Source organism: Dasypus novemcinctus, chromosome 17 (genome assembly GCF_030445035.2).
Source record: "Dasypus novemcinctus isolate mDasNov1 chromosome 17, mDasNov1.1.hap2, whole genome shotgun sequence".
Classification (NCBI taxonomy): Eukaryota; Metazoa; Chordata; class Mammalia; order Cingulata; family Dasypodidae; genus Dasypus; species Dasypus novemcinctus.
Genome location: NC_080689.1, coordinates 633,451 through 648,040, shown reverse-complemented (window position 1 = coordinate 648,040; position 14,590 = coordinate 633,451).

The following is a 14,590-nucleotide window of genomic DNA, read 5'->3' as shown; positions in this document are numbered from 1 at the left end:
GGTGTCCAGCTCGGGCCGCCTCCCCAGCCTGCCTGGCACCCGCCCCCGCGGCCTCTGCGGTCTCCTCTGTGCCACGCGGACGATGGGAAGAGATGGGCAGGGGCTCCGGCGCACTTCTCCCTGGTGCTGGAAACACGGCGTCTGTCTGGTCAGACCCGACATCCAGCAGGCAGCAGTGGGCACTCTTAGGTCTGCCTTTACGTCCCTCGTTCGTGGGCATCACCAACACTCACAGGGCAAAGGGGGCCAACACTTGAGCCCCTCCCTCAGTAAATTTTTTAATTGACCTTTTATTAGTCAGCCAAAGGGGTGCTGATGCAAAATACCAGAAATTGGTTGTTTTTTATAAGGGTATTTATTTGGGGTAGGAGCTTACAGATACCAGGCCATAAAGCATAAGTTACTTCCCTCACCAAAGTCTATTTCCACGTGTTGGAGCAAGATGGCTGCCGACAGCTGCCAGGGCTCAGGCTTCCTGGGTTCCTCCCTTCCTGGGGCTGGCTTCTCTCTGGGTTCAGGGTTCCTTTTTCCCCAGGGCTTGCTTCTTTGTGGACTCAGGGTTCCTCTCTTCCTGGGGCTGGCTTCTCTTTCCTCTGTGAGCTTACTTCCCAAGGCTCCAGCTTAAGGCTTCAGCATCAAACTCCAACATCAAAAACCCTCAACTCTGTCCTTTGCTGTGCCTTTTATCAACGCCCCAATGACATGGTCCAGTCAAAGCCCCAATCATAACTCAATCACACCCAGGTACAGACCAGATTACAAACATAATCCAATATCTATTTTTGGAATTCATAACCATATCAAACTGCTACATTGATGTACACTTTATATGCAATATATTGGACCCATTTAAAGTATGCAGTATGGTGATTTTTGACAAATGTATATACCAGCATAAGCACAGCACAATCAAGTTAGAGAAAATTTCCATCACCCCACAAATGCCCCCTGCCCCTGTGTAGTCTGTCTCCCCCTCCTACTGTCACCACATTTTTGCCTTTTCTAGACTTTCGCATCAGCGCAGCTGTGCAGCATGTAATCTTTGTGTCTGGTTTTAACTCAACCCCATGCCCCTGAGATTCCTACACATTGCTGTGCATAAGTAATTTTTTCCTTTTTATTCCATCTTATGAGAACCACACTTTTAAAATCTCTCCCTTTATTTTGGCCTTGCAGCCCATGGTCTCCCCTATTGGGCTCCAGGGTCTCTCTCTGGGTTCTGTCGCCAGCCCCTCCCTGCTACCACCCCCCTTCCCTTCCCTTCGGGCTGCGGCTGCAGAGCCACAGTCCTGCTCCTTAGACATCGGTAGGCATGGCCATTTCCTGCACGCGTGACACAAAGCAACATCAAGTGACACAAAGCACCATCAAGGGAAACTCGTTAAGAAACTGAAGGTGCATGTGTGCTGTCAGGACTCCCACCAAATGAAGACCCTCAATGACTTCAGCAGACAAGCAATTCCTTTGCCACTTGCTTCTTAAAAAGCCTGACTGCCAGAATGAATATTTTATCTTTTCTGTTATATGGACACTCTGGTTTGATACATTTGTAACTGTATTACATGTCTTTTTTTTTTTTTTTTAACTTTTCATTTTGAAATACTTTCAAACTTATAGAACAGTTACAAAAATAACACAAATTCCATACAGGGAACTCCAGACTTTCCCTCTGGGGGCGAGATACCTGGATCAACCAGTTTAACATTTTGCCACATTTGCTGTATCATTTTATCTACCCATCAGTCCAGCTGTCCATCTGTCTGTCTATTTATCAGTCCATTTCCTGAACCCCTGAGTGTAAGCTGCACACATCGTCCTCCCTGAACACTTCACACTGCCAGGTACATTTCCTAAGAACAAAGATATTCTCTTAGGGAAGCACCTTAAGTGGAGCTATCAGGTTCAAGAAATTTAGCATTGGTATAAAGCTTACCAATCTGTGCTCCATTTTTTCCATATGTCCCAATAATGTCCCTTTTCTCCTTCCCTGTTAGATTCCATCCAGGATTATGTATTGTTTTTGTCATTATCTCTTTAGTTGCTCTTTAAAAGAATTTTTTTTGTGTGTGGGAACAGATATACAACATAAACTCTCCCATCCCGACCCCTCCCGAGCCACCGTTCAGTGGGATTAACCACATTCACGACATTGTGGGACCCTCATCATCCTCCATTAGTAGAACTTTCCTTCACCCCAAACAGAAGCCCTGTATCATTATGCGTTAGCTCCTCGTTGCCTCTGTCCCCTCGCCTGTGCTTTAAATGTCCGTTTCTCTGAGCTCGCGCCTTCTCCAGTACGTGTGGTTACCATGGCCTTAAATCCAACAGCCTGACTCTAACGTCCCTTTGCTTGGACGCCAGCTTCACAGCGTTCACAGCCGCTCCTGTGCCCTGCTCACCTGATCGGGCTCTTGTTGCAAACTACGTGTTTTTACATTGAGTCCCAAACTACTGATTTCTCATCACAATTTATGCATTTGCCTTTTAGGTCCTGTAGGAAGTAAAAAAAATGGAGTTACAAACCAAGACTAGAACAGCACTGGCATTTTTACTTACCCCGCCATCACCCTTCCCGGAGATCTGTATTTCTTCAGGGGCTTTGACCTATTGTCTGCTGTCTTTCCTCTCAACCTGCAGAGCTCTTCAGCGTCTCTTGTGGGCTGGTCTAGGAGCGACAAACTTCCTCAGCAATTTTTTTTTCTTTTCAGTTAGGCCAGTAAAAAGAATTTATTTGTGAAAAGGGGGAAGGAGCAGAGCTTGCTGAGAAATGGGAGAGAAAGATGGAGATGCACACTAAGATTTGGTGTGGCTCCTCTAGACAGAGAACGTGTGCTCTGCCTCATGTGGTCGCCGTCTAAACTGTTCATTGTCCCCCCTCCTCCCCGCTAATGCTGAGGGAGGGCCCAGCGGTCACTGGGGACCCCACCTGTGGGGGCCAATGGGGAGGCCTGTCTGGAGTTTCCGGGACAAAAGGGAGGTCCTGGGAAGAGACACTGGGAGCTCAGGGTTAAACTCACGCTCTCAGCATGGCCGTGCACGCGTGCTGCCCGCCGGCCACGCGGTCTCCCGCCACGCTGTCTGTCGGCCATGCTGTCGGCCATGCAGTCTGTGGCCATGCTGCCTGCCGGCCATGCGGTCTATCAGCCGTGCTGCCGGCCCTGCTCTGGCTCGCTTTTCCTGGTTTCCTTGATAAACTGCCTCACTTTCTCCTCAGAGCTGCCGCCCTTATTCTTAAAGGGCTGCTGAGGGCTGGGGGTCCTTCTCCGGGAGCTGCTTCCTGCTGTGAGGGCAGGGGTCCCGGCCCGGCGGGGCGTAAACGTCTCTGCTGGTCTGTTGAGGTTGAGGGAAGGTGGGTCCCGCCCTGTGGTTGGAACTGGCTGAAATCCCCGCATGACTAATATCTTGTTTTGGAACATGTTGATTCTGGAAGAAACAAACTTAGAATTTTGAAGATATATGGCCCCACAAAAAGGATAAATAAGCTGGTGGTAAGTGGACCCTAAAAGGGGGCAGCCCTGACATACTGGACCACGAGAGTGAGAACGGCCAGGTGCCCGAGGCTGCGTCCTCCTGAAGTTGGTGGGCTGCCCTTTCCAGGTTTCGAAGGCTGTTTAGGACAATTCCAGAGTGATTTATATAGAAACAGCATTTTTTTCTTGGGAAACAGGCATATCCCCTCTCTACCTGCCCTGCTGCTGTTAGCTTGTAGAGGGCTCTGCGATTTTTGCAGCACCACTGCAGCAAGAGTGTCTGCTGTTTCAGGACTTCTAAGGCACAGCTGGTTTCTTCTTTGCTGTTAGTTGGCTTTAGGGAGAGATTGTAATAGGTAACGGGATTTGGTATCAATTGCCAGCCCCCATTTTCCAGGGTGGTGGTTATGCCTAGGACAGCTAAGAGGGGGTCAAGAAGAGGCATTGTCCTTTTAGCTACTGAATAGGGAGAAACTGCAGGAAATGAAAACAGACAAGGTTTCCTAAGGGGTGTCTGGCTGGCCCTCCCCCTGGCAATAGGCGTTTGGGCTGGAGTTAGAGGGAATGGCTGGCTCTGACACAGACACTGCTGAGCTTTGCCTCTTGAAGAGGTGTTTCAGGCCGCCCACTGGCTGGCGCTCGTCCGTCCCGCCAGGTGCTTCTGGCGAGCTGGCGCTTCCCCGGGCGGCTGGCTTGACTCTGGGTAAGTGCACCCAGCTGGCAACTCCTTTAACTTTAGCAGCAGTTTCCGGGGTGTGTGTGTGTGTGGGGGGGGGAGGACGACTCACTTATTTTTCTCCAGGCAATGGTTCACCAAACGAAGACAGAGCTATGATGCGTAAATGCATTTATGAACACACCAGTTGAGTTAGGCCAGTAAAAAGAATTTATTTGGGAAATGGGGGAAGGAGCAGAGCTTGCTGGGAAATGGGAACGAAAGATGGAAAAGCACCCGTCTTGGAGTGGGAAAGCCATGCGTGGGCCCTGCTGAGACCGGGGGGCCTGCGAAGGCCCCCTGCCCTGAGTTTGGTCCCCGCTCCTCCCCCACAGCACCCACAGCCCTGCACGCCCCCTCGAAGCCCGTGGGGTGGGGTCTCCTGGCTCCAGGTGCGCCGTGGCTGCAGCTGGCCCTCCTAGGGGCAGTGGGGTGACTCAACAAGGAGGGAGACCCCCGGGCGGCTAAGGCGCCAACGCGAGCCCCACCGCGGCTGCAGGGAAGCGCGCACAGGGGCGCCCGGCTCTGCGCTGCCCTCAGGCCCCCAGCCAGGCCGCGCCCCCGGGACTGGGCGCGGAGCTTTGCAGCTCTGTGGGGCTCTTCTCCTGCCCTGGGAGGCTTCGTGCACTGCGCAGTCCTTAGCAAATGGCCCATGTATCAGAAAAGAATCATCCCCGCCCCCGGGACTCTGTAACCTAACAATATTTTTAATGAGAAAAAAAATTAGAAACCATCTTATTGAATTTAAAGTAGCAAAAACTTAAAAAGTTAATCCATTTTCAGTTATAAAAGCAGTGCACGCCCGTGGTAAGCAAGTCATTGTCTAAAGAAGCCGTGTTTCCATTAGGTTCCGGGTCCGGGTTCCCCGTCTCACTCCCGGTTTCCCACAGTCAGCGGGTTCTGGAGGATCCGTCTAGACTCTGCTCCGCACGTGCCTGTCCGTCACATCTTACCTCCACACGAAAAGAACCGCGCTTTTTCGTCTACCGCAGCCTGTGTCCTCACTTGCTAATATCGCTGCGTTGTCTTTCCGTTTCAGCACAGACACATCTACCTCATCCTGCCGGGGGCCCTGATTTAACCAGCTCCTGGCTGATGAACCTTCTAGTTACTTCCAGATTTTTGCTGTATAAACAATACCACATTATATATCTTTATTCCCAGCTTTACCCTGTGGTAATATATCTGCCTGGGAAATTCCCAGAAAACGGAGGTCTCAGTTCAAGGGCATGTGTGTTCCCAACGTTGACAGCTGTCGCACGGGGACCCTGCGAAGGCTGCACTTGTCTACATTCCACCACCGGCCAACCGGCTGGTGCTTCCCTCCCTCCTCCCCTCTCCCTCCCTTCCTTCCACCTAACTAGTAAACAAACAAGAACTTTACAAAGTTAAACTATATACAGTTTCCCATATTTAGAATCCTAACTACTTATCTTTTTACTTTAAATTCCACCACCATATTATACTAACACTGGGTGTGTTCATATGACTTAAAATATCTTGAAATTCTGTGTTTTTATGCATGCTTTTTGGTCAAGAAAAAGAAACAAATGCATTTTACATTCTAAGAAATGACTTGAGCTCAGGTTGTTAAATTTTGATTTTTGTTGTAATTCCACTTTATTTACATTATAATTTCCCCATATTTTTATTTTTATTTTTTTAAATTTATTTTTTAATTATTTTTAAAATTTTTAAAAAGATAAATAGATCACACAAAACCCCTGTATTTTTTTTTTTTTTTTTTTTTTCAGAAACAGACCCTCACATGTGTGGTCAAGTGATTTTTTTTTTTTATTATTTTTTTAATTACATTAAAAAAAATATATGAGGTCCCATTCAACCCCACCGCCCCCGCCCCCCACTCCCCCCACAGCAACACTCTCTCCCATCATCGTGATACATCCATTGCACCTGGTAAGTTCATCTCTGAGCATCACTGCACCCCATAGTCAATGGTTCACATCATAGCCCAGACTCTCTCACGTTCCATCCAGTGGGCCCTGGGGGGATCTACAGTGTCCCGTAATTGTCCGTGAAGCACTATCCAGGACGACTCCACGTCCCGAAAACGCCTCCACATCTCATCTCTTCCTCCCGTTCCCCACACCCAGCAGCCCCCATGGCTACCGTTCCCACACCCATTCCACATTTTCTCTGTGGACATTGGATTGGTTGTGTCCATTGCACACCTATGTCAAGTGAGGGCTTAGATTCCACTTGGGTACTGGATGCACTCTTCCCGCTTCTAGTTGTAGACACTCTAGGCTCCATGTTGTGGTGGTTGACCTTCTTCAACTCCATGTTAGCTGAGTGGAGTAAGTCCAATAAGTCAAAGTGTAGGAGCTGAAGTCTGTTGAGGCTCTGGGCCTGGGTGTCATATTATCAGTCCAGAGATTCAAATCCCATACATATATCTTAAACCCAGCACCAACTACAATTCCAATAAAGTAGCATGCAAGTCTTGTGAAAAGAGATCCCCTCTGAGTCCATTTCCATCACGCAGAAACACCAGCTCCAAAGAAGGGCCATCTGTCATGGCAGTGAACCCCTTCTGCCATGACCATAGAACCCGTGGGTCTCTTTATCCCTCAAAAGAACCAATACCTGGGGTTGTATCTACCTTATCTGTCTCTTAGACTCTGTTCAGTTGTACATAGGGCTATTCCTTCTGACAACCTCCAGACTCTTTTTTAGAGACTCAAAGCCTTATAATCTCATTTCTCCTTTCCATTTCCCCCTTACATTAGGTCAAACTGCTTCCCGAAGTCATGTTATTATATGCAGATAGGTATATTCTGCTGTTCCGCATTGAATCTTTAATTCAAGGTCATTTTCTAGTTGCTTCTTCAGCTGGTATGTGGTAGTGATCCCTCGGTGCCAGGGAGGCTCATCCCCGGGTGTCGTGTCCCACGCTGGGGGGAATGCATCACATCTACACGCTGAGTTTGGCTGTGAGAGTGGCCACATTTGAGTAACATGAAGGCTGTCAGGAGGAAACCCCCAAGCACAATGCTACTCTAGGCCTTGTTCTTATTGCAGGTGCATAGGCTCAAAAGTGTAGCCATTAGTATCAAGAGCCCACTGTTGGGCCCTCCTTCCTTCCTGGTTTTTGCCGTTGCACCTGGAGGATTGCCGCTGCTCTCCCAGGGCCCACAACAGTGACCCCCCGGCCAGGAGCCCAGTACCCCCCCAGCTGTTGTTTTTAATTGTTTCCACTATGAGTATATATAGACATTACCATATACCCTGGGCATATGCCCTGTATAACTCCCTGTCAACCATATATATCCTGTCAATAACATCCCATATCAGTATTCCTCCGCTGCCATTGTTGAACCACTCTGTGATCCAAAACTTCCCGTAAAGTGAATCCCAACATAATGTCAGCTTCAGAAGAGTCTTAGATCACCAAAATTCATATATACAATATACAGTATTTCCCCAGATCCACCATAAAACCTTTTCCCTTCCACAGCAATAATCTTTTAACTTATTCATATCATATTTCCTGAAACTGATGTACAGATTCCGAAACTATAGTTTTCAAACAAGGTAACATTTGTGCTTACTATGTGGTCCATACTTTAGGTTGTACAGTTTTCTAAATTTTTTAGTTATCCTATGTTTTGTCTTATGGTTTTCATTATTAGTCTGTCGTCCCCTATATGTTTTTGGTGTAATATTAGCTGTTTTATATTCATCCTCGTGTACTCTCACATAACTCCTCTTTTGCCCCCTTATTTACCTTTGTTCCATCCATTGCACGTCCATTTTCCCCTCCCCTTAGGGCCCACAACGCCTGCCAATCTAATGCCCTGGGAGCCGTCCTTTCTCACGAGAGATACAGTTCTCTCTATTCGACGGCATTAGTCTTCCCCAGGATATGGGTCCACCCCACCCAATGGTAGAACCCACCTTGGCAAAATGAGCCTTCAGCTATTCCCTCCGGAGTCCTCCCGCATCAGACCATACCCCCTGAGCATCCTAACCAGGTAACCCTCCTACTTATACTTTGATACGTTTTACTCAACATTTAGTTCTCAATGAACTTCTGGCACTCTCCCATGTTTGTATGTTGCCCCTCCCTCCCACCTATTTCTTGGACCATATTACCCCTCTTCCCATCCCCAGCCCCCCTCAAACCCAGAAAACCCCACCCGAAGGTAACCCCTTGCCCCCATTTTGTCCCTTCTTTGTGCTCATACTTACCCCCAGCTCATCACAGATTCCACCCCTATAGACATTAACTCACATCCTTCCTCCACCCCCCGATTTCCAGTAAGCCACTTTTCCAGACTCTAGCTCTCTGAGGCAGTTAACTTATTTCATATCATTGAGGTCATATAGTATTTGTCCTTCAATGCCTGGGTTGCTTCACTCAACATAAGATTCTCAAGGTTCATCCATGTTATCACGTGTGATTGTAGTGTATTGGTTCTTACAGCTGAGTAGTATTCCATTGTGTGTATATACCACATTTTATTGATCCACTCATCTGTTGATGGACTTTTGGATTGATTCCAACTTTTGGCGATGGTGAACAATGCTGCTATGAACATTGGTGTACATATATCGGTTTGTGTCCTTGTTTTCAGATCTGATGGGTATATACCCAGCAGTGGTATTGCTGGGTCATATGGCAAATCTATGGATAATTTTTTGAGAAACTGCCAAACTGTCCTCCAGAATGGTTGGATCCTTCTGCATTCCCACCAGCAATGGATGAGTGTTCCCCTTTCTTCACATCCTCTCCAGCATTTGTATTCTACTGTTTTTTTCATGGCTGCCAATCTTATGGGAGTAAGATGGTATCTCATTGTAGTTTTGATTTGCATTTCCCTGATAGCTAGGGATTTGGAGCATTTTTTCATGTGCTTTTTAGCCATTTGTATTTCTTCTTTGGAGAAGTGTCTGTTTAAATCTTTTTCCCATTTTTTAAATGGGTTGTTTATCTTTTTGTTTTCGAGATCTATGAGTTCTTTATATATGCAAGTTATAAGTCTCTTATCAGATATATGGTTGCCAAATATTTTCTCCCATTGTGTGGGTTCCCTTTTTACTTTCTTGACAAACTCCTTTGAGGTGCAGAAGGCTTTAATTTTGAGGTAGTCCCATTTATCTATTTGTTCTTTTGCTGCTCGTGCTTTTGGTGTGATATTCATGAAGCCATTTCCTATTACAAGGTCCTGTAGATGTTTCCCTACACTGCTTTCTAAGGTCTTTATGGTCTTGGCTCTTATATTTAGGTCTTTGATCCATCTTGAGTTGATCTTTGTATAAGGTGTGAGATGGTAATCCTCTTTCATTCTTCTACATATAGCTATCCAGTTCTCCAGGCACCATTTGTTGAATAGGCCATTCTCTCCCAGTTGAGAGGGTTTGGTGGCTTTATCGAATATTATATGGCTATATACATGAGGTTCTATATCTGAACTTTCAATTCGATTCCATTGGTCTGTGTGTCTCTCCTTATGCCAGTACCATGCTGTTTTCACTACTGTAGCTTTGTAGTATGTTTTGAAGTCAGGAAGTGTGATTCCTCCTATTTCGTTTTTCTTTTTCAATATGTCTTTGGCTATAAACCCCTGTATTTTTAACTTTATATTCCGAATAGGTAACATGTTAACAGAGCTCACAGTCCAAGTATTAATCAGGGTACTGCGAAAAGTTTCTCTTTCCCTTGTCCTCCATCTCTACTTTCTACCAACTTCTGTAACCGTGTTTTCAGTTTCTTACACATTCTTCTAGAGTTTTTATGTAAATACAAGTATGAATATAGATTCTTGCTTCTTCCTGCTCTTGACACAGAAGGCAGCACCCTGTGCTGTTCAGGTATCGATGTACCTGGACATCTTTCCCTATTGGTAGACAAAGAATTCTCCTCCCTTTCCACAGTGTCCCATGTGGAGGCACCTTACTTGATTTGGACGGTCCCTGTTGATGGATGTTCACTGTTTGCCAATGTATGAAAGTGGAGCCGCTGGCCAGGTGGAGCCGCTGGCCAGGTGTTTGTCTCTGTGCTGCCTCACGTTGGCAGCCTTCCTGAGGGGCTGTAGCAATTACACTTCCACAGAGAATGCATCAGACTTTTAGCAGTCGGATAGGTGAAAATTGCCACCTGTCGTTTCAATTTTCAGGTCTCTGATGAGTGAGTTTGATGATCTTTTTTATACATGTAAAGCCCTTTGTATTTCTTTACTTTGAATCGTTTGTTCAGTTTTCTCCCTTTGAGTTATGGATTTTCTTCTAGAAGCTTTTTGTGAGTCGAGGAGGTTAGCCTCGGTCGGTGGTAGGAATTGCCGCACCAGTCCCTATGTGTCGTATGACGGGTCATCACATGTCTTTTGGCTTTGCTTATGGTGTTTTTGTTTGTTTGTTGTTTTTGTTTTCTTTAGAAGGCACTGAGAACCGAACCCTGGACCTCCCGTGTGGGAGGTGGGTGCTCAACTGCTTGAACCACATCTGCTCCCTGCTCGTTTTGCTTTTGCTCATTGCTCATTGTTCGCTTATTGTCTGTTCACTGCTTTTGCTCATTGTCTGTTTGTTGTTTTTTGCCTGTTGTCTGCTTGTCTTCTTTAGGCAGCACCAGGAACCTAACCTGGGACCTCCCGTGTGGGAGGTGGGCGCTCAACTGCTTGAGCCACATCTGTTCCCCTGCTTCTGATGTTTTTATTTCATCCTTGCTGTGTGCGTGTGTTTTGTCATGGATTTTAAATATTTTTTTGTTTTGTTTTGTTTTTAGGAGGCACCGGGGATTGAACCCAGGACTCAAACATGTGAGCGGGTGCTCAACCACTGAGTTATACCTTCTCATTAAACATTGTTTTTAAAGTTTTGAAATAATTCCAGGATTAAAGAGATACAAGACAGTGCCAAGCCTCTTTTGCCTTCCCCACTTCCCTGTGTTAGCATGGCTCCTACCCACAGCACAGGTACCGCGTGTCCAGGTGGCTGCTTGACTTACCCATAGGCTTTATTTATTATTTCATAATAAAACATGTTTGTTCTCTAGAGGTCAGAGGTAGCAGAACATTTTTACCTACTACCAAGTTGTGCTTCTCTAAATGTGGTTTGTTAAAAATATAGCATTTTAAAAAATTTTTATTATTCATTTTTTTAAAATATTACATTAAAAAAATATGAGGTCCCATTCAACCCCACCGCCCCCACCCCCCACTCCCCCCACAGCAACACTCTCTCCCATCATCATGACACGTCCACTGCATTTGGTAAGTTCATCTCTGGGCATCGCTGCACCTCATGGTCCATGGTCCACATCATAGCCCACACTCTCCCACGTTCCATCCAGTGGGCCCTGGGGGGATCTACAATGTCCCGTAATTGTCCGTGAAGCACCATCCAGGGCAACTCCAACTCCCGAAAACGCATAGGCTTTATTTAGGTTTCCTTTATTTTTCACCTAATGTCCTTTTTCTGTTCCATGATCCAATCCAGGATCCCATTTTGCATTTAGTTCACTACTCCTTTAATTCCCTTCTGTAGAAGTTTGATATGGTTCATGAATTCCAAAAATAGATATTGAATTATGTTTATAAACTGGTCTGTACCTGGGCATGATAAAATTATGATTAGGGCTTTGATTGGGCCATGTCAGTAGGGTATTGAGTCCCTGCCCCTTGGTGGGTGGGGACTCAAAGATAAAAGACATGGCGAAGGACAGAGTTGGAGTTTGATGCTGGAGTCTTGAGCTGGAGCCCCAGGAAGTAAGCACACAGAGGAAAGAGAAGCAAGCCCCAAGAAGAGGGGAACCCAGGAAGCCTGAACTCTGGTGCTCCAACACATGGAAATAGAAATTGGTGAGGGAAGTAACTTATGCTTTATGACCTGGTATCTAAAAGCCCCTATACCCTTTATAAAAGTCAACAGACTTCTGGTATTTTGCATTAGCACCCCTTTGGTCGACTAATACAGAATTTGGTACCAGGAGTGGGGTAGTGCTTTTGCAATTACCAAAATGCTGGAATGGTTTTATAAATGGGTAAGGAGTATTTTTTTGGAGGAATTGTGAAATGCTTGATGGAAAGGGCCTAGATGCTTTGAAGAGACAATTGATAGCAATATGGATGATAAAGAGACGTTTTATAATGGCTTAGAAATAAATGATGACACTATGGTTAGAAACTGGAGGAAAGGCAATCTATGTTTTAAAGTTGCAGAAAACTTAGCAAGATTGACTCCTGGTGTTTTATGGAAGGCAGAAATTGAAAATGGCAAGCCTAGGCATTTAGCTGAAGAACTTTCAAAGTAAACCCAGAGAATGTAGCTTGGCTTCTCCTTGCAGCTTATAGCAAAATGCTAGATGGGAGAAATATGCTGAGGACTGAACTGTTGGCCATAAAGAAAACAGAAACTGATTCTGGAAATTCCAGACCTCTGGAAATCAAGTTCCCAGATGACAGTGCCCCATCTGAAAACGTAACTAAACTTGGAACTTGAAATCAGGATTGAAGATGCAGTTATCTCGGAAAGGCTTGTGGAAAGTCTTACTCTCTGATGATTTGGACCCCTGCTTCTTACATGCTAAACCAATAAGCTTTTTGAGAACTGTATGAACAAAACCACTGTCAGCCTGGACTAAAAGGGACGTGGAAAGGAGAGAAGCAAACCCTGAGAAGAGAGGAAACCTGAGTCCAGGCAGAAGCAAGACATGGGAAGAGAGGAACCCCAAACCTGGAGAGAAGCTGGCCCTGGGAAGAGAGGAACCCAGGAAGCCTGAATCCTGGCAGATGCCGGCAGCCATCTTGCTCCAACACATGGCAAAAGACTTTGGTGAGGGAAGTAACTTATGCTTCTACCCCAAATAAACACACTTTATAAAAACCAACCAATTTCGGGTATTTTGCATCACCCCTTTGGCTGACTAATACACCTTCCCTCTGTGGGCGTTCCTCAGTCTTGTCTTCCACTGCCTCGACAGTTTTAGCAGAGACGGGGAGGTGTTTATGGCATGCCTTCAGTTTGGGTCTGCCTGGTCTTCTCTCATGATTAGCTCAAGGCTGTGGATTTGGGGAAAGAACGCCACAACAGCCGTGCAACATGGGCTAATGCGCTAGCAGAGGGGCTGCTGGTGTCTCCACTGAAAAGCTATAAGCTCTCCTTGTAATTAATTATCAGATATTTGGGGGGAGGTACTTTGAGGCATGTAAATGTCTTGTTTCTCCTTAAGTTTTTCCCTAGTAACTTGCATTCATCAGTGGGTCTTGTCCTTAGCCAGGCCCAGCTGTGTAATCCAGTTTTAAAATGGGCAAAAGATTTAAATAGACATTTCTCCAAAGAGGAACTACAAATGGCCAAAAAGTACATGAAAAAAATGTTCCATATCACTAGCTATTAGGGAAATGCAAATCAAAACAACAATGAGATATCATCTAACATTACATAGAATGGCCATTATGAAAAAAACAGACAACAGTAAGTGCTGGAGAGGATGTGGAGAAATAGGAACATTCTTTCATTGTTGGTGGAATTGTGAAATGGTGCAGCCTCTGTGGAAGATAGGCAGTTCCTCAAGAAGCTAAATATAGAACTGCCATATGATCCAGCAATTCCTCTACTAGGAATATATCCAGAAGAACTAAAAACTATGACATGAACAGACATCTGCATTCCCGTATTCATAGTGGCATTATTCACAATTGCCAAAAGATGGAAACTACCCCAGTGTCCATCAACCAATAAATGGATAAACAAAATGTGGTATATACACACACGTATATATATATATACACACACACATATATATGATGGAATACTATGCTGCCATTGGAAAAAATGAAATTGGAACATGTATGATAACATGGATGAATCTTGAAGACATTATGCTAAGCAAAGTAAGCCAGACGCAAAAGGATGAATATTGCATAGTCTCATTAATATGAACTAAAAATGAAGAATAAGCACATGGAGTTAAAACCTAGAGTACAGGTTATTAGGAGATAAGAGGAAGGTTGAGAAGAACTAGTGATGCTTAATGTATGTAGAAGTTTAATTAGCTTGACAGTAAAAATATGGATATAGAGTTGATGGTGACACATTATAGTGAGTGGCAGCTGGTTTATAAATGAGATTGTGGCTGAAAAGGGTAGTCTGAGGAAGTAAATGTCAATTGAAAGAAAGCTAAAGAATAATCTAGGGACTGAATAACACAGTGAACCCAGAGGTGGATGAGAACTGTGGTTGAGGGCACAGATGCAAGATTGTTCTTCGTGAGCCAGAGGAGATGTATATCACTATTGCAGGGTGGTGGGAATATGGAGTAGCATGGAAAAACTACAAATGGTGTGACGTATAGACTGTGGTTAACAGCAATACTATATTATTCTTGTATCAACGCCAAAGATGTACTGTGTTGATAATGGAGGTGTATGGAAAAAGTGTGCCA